The following is a 3,289-nucleotide window of genomic DNA, read 5'->3' as shown; positions in this document are numbered from 1 at the left end:
CTGTAAAACTCTATGACTCTATGACTCTATGACAAGTGCACTACCCATAGCAGATGCAAAAATGGAGCTCATAAAGACTGAGACAAACAAAGATGAAACAATGAGACGACTGAGGAAAAGCATCTTGGATGGATGGCCCAACATGAAACAAAACTGCTCACCTGACATGGCAGAGTACTGGAACTGCAGGGCGGAACTATCAGTGGTCGAAGACATCATCTACAAAGGAAGTAAAATAGTTATCCCAAAGAGTCTGAGAAAAGAGATGCTAAAAAGGATCCATGGAGGACATCTAGGAATCGAAAAGTGTAAGAAAGAGCACGAGAGGTGATGTACTGGCCACGAATCAACCAAGATGTGACAAATGAGGTGTCAAACTGCACAATATGCCTGAAATATCGAGCAAGCAATCCGGTAGAACCACTAAAGCCACACCCAGCACCAGACAGACCTTACCAGAAGGTAGGCGCTGACCTATTCGTATGTCAAGGGAAGGACTATCTTGTAGTCACAGACTATTACTCCCTGTATCCAAAGGTTAGTAGACTGTACACCACCACTGCAGATGCTGTGATAAGATGTATGAAAGCCATATTCTCCAGACATGGCGTGGCAAGCGAGGTCTTCACAGACAACGGACCTCAGTTTTACAATGCAAGTTTCCGACACTTTGCCAAAGAGTGGGACTTTGTCCACACAACGTCAAGTCCTCACTTTCCACAGTCCAATGGACTAGTGGAAAAATCGGTCCAGACAGTGAAAAGACTGATGTACAAGGCAAAAGACAGTGGAACTGACTTCTACCAGAGCATGCTTGTATACCGCACAACGCCGCTCGAGTGTGGTATGTCACCAGCCCAACTCCTTATGGGACGTATGCTAAGGTCAAACCTACCCATCCCGGAGAACCTCCTGAAAACAAAAGAGGGGGAGAAAGTGAGGAAGTTCAAAGAACAACAGAAAGAAAAGCAAAAGTACTACTATGACAGAGGAACACAAAACCTACCTGAACTCCACACTGGTGACCAAGTAAGGTTCAAAGACAAAACAAACATATGGACTCAGAAGGGAACTGTCCTGAGTGAAGTTCAACCAAGATCATACACCATTCAGACAGATGAGGGTGCTGTTCTGCGAAGAAATCGTCGAGATCTTCTCATGGGACCAGCCACAGCAAGTCAAAAGACTGATACTGTTGAACAACCTGATCACACAGCAGGTCAAAAGACTGATACTGTTGAACAACCTGATCACACAGCTGAGAAACCATCATCTGAGGCAACAACTCAGATTCAAGGACAATCAATCAGAAAATCCTCAAGACACGTGAAGCCTCCTGAGAGACTCATTGAGCAAATTTAAGGACTATTGTTATAGAAGGAAGTAATGTTATCTTATTCTTTCTTCAAGTTCTAGTGTATTTACATATTTCATGTGAACACACAAAGCAAGGTTAAAAAACCTTGATAATGATAATGTTAATGTAAGTTCATTAAGTGTTACAGTTAAAATGCAGATTAATACAAAGAAAACATGTTGTTAGTTAAAAGTAAAATACTTTTGTTTTAAGAAAGGGAGATGTAATGATATCAGCAAATAGTGATGGTATTTGCCTGTTTGATTATGATGCCTTACCAGCATGTTTGCCTGATTGATTACTTATGCCTGACCAGCAGAGGGCATGTGAAAGAGGCAGTTTAGTTTGGTTTTAGTTTTGCTTTTAGATGGATTTCTAGCATGGTGTCTCCTGTAATGCTGTTTAACTGAGTTGAACAAACCTTAGATAAAAAGACATCTCTTTCATGAATGTGTCGTCATTGAACCCACATACAAATCAATACACTTAGCGCCCCACTTCTCCTCCTCCTAAGGCGCTAGCAACTGAATTTCTAGGCCTTTGTGTTTAGTATCTCAGTGGTTCTTTTTAAACTTGAAGAAATAATTTTGTCTTTTTTCTCTAAATTAGGGTAGTGGGTTAAAGTAAGAAGTTTAGTTAGTAGTCTAATAAATAGAGGTATGGCAGGGCACCTTAGTCCTGCCAAATGCACATCCTGTGCCATATGGGAAGTCCAGGATGCTTCTTGTGTCCTGGACAACCACACGTGCAGGAGGTATCATCAGCTGGACGAGTTCGAGCTCCAGGTTTTGGAGCTTGAGCAGCAGCTGGCGCCACTGCAGTGCATCCACGAGGCTGAGAGCTACATGGATAGCACGTTTCGGGAGGTGGTCACCCCGCTGCTTAAGAGTTTGCAGGCAGAGAGGGAATGGGTGACTGCCAGACAGACCAGGCAGGTAGTGCAGGAGTCCCCTGAGTGCATCTCGCTCTCTAATCAGTATTTGAATACTGGTGAGGGCGATGGTTCCTCTGGGGAGTACAGCCAGAGCCAAGGCCATGGCACCATGGTTGGCTCAGCAGTTCAGGGGGGAAGGAGGAAGGTCAGAAAAGCAATAGTGATAGGGGATTCAATAGTTAGGGGAACAGACAGGCGTTTCTGCAGCCGCAGACGTGACTCCAGGATGGTATGTTGCCTCCTTGGTGCCAGGGTCAACGATGTCACTGAGTGACTGCAGGACATTCTGAGGGGAGGGTGAACAGCCAGAGGTCGTGGTCCATATAGGTACGAATGACATAGGTGGAAAGAGGGATGAGGTTCTGAAGGCACCTGAGGTGTATAAAATTATGAGGGGCCTAGATAGAGTGGATAAGAAGGACCTATTTCCCTTATCAGAGAGGTCAATAACCAGGGGGCATAAATTTAAAGTAACTGGTAGAAGAATTAGAGGAGAGTTGAGGAGAACATTTTTCACCCAGTGGGTGGTGGGGGTCTGGAACTCACTGCCTGAAAGGGTGGTAGAGGCAGAAACCCCCATCACATTTAAAAAGTAACTGCTGTAACCTACTAGGCTATGGACCAAGAGCTGGAAAGTGGGATAAGCCTGGATAGCTCTTTTTCAGCCGGCACAGACACGATGGGCCGAATGGCGGCCTCCTGTGCCGTAAATTTGTATGATTCTACAAGCGACACATAACCGGCGCTTGGACTTCGCGCTTTAGAGATTTTACATAGAATTACATTACATAGACTTTACAGCACAGAAACAGGGCATTCGGCCCAACTGGTTTATGCACCATTCAAGCCTCTTCCCATCCCTCTTCATATAACCCTATCAGCATATCCTTCTAATCCTTTCTCCCTCATGTGTTTATCTTATTGTCCAAAAAGACTGTTAGTTCTTTTAATTTGCTTTCTTTGAATTGTTAGATAATAGAATTTTAACCTAAAAAAAT

Source organism: Somniosus microcephalus, chromosome 2, assembly GCF_052327205.1.
Source record: "Somniosus microcephalus isolate GS21.2 chromosome 2, FLI_Smic_1.0, whole genome shotgun sequence".
Lineage (NCBI taxonomy): Eukaryota > Metazoa > Chordata > Chondrichthyes > Squaliformes > Somniosidae > Somniosus > Somniosus microcephalus.
The sequence above is the reverse complement of the archived record's forward strand: the minus strand, read 5'-3'. Positions refer to the sequence as shown.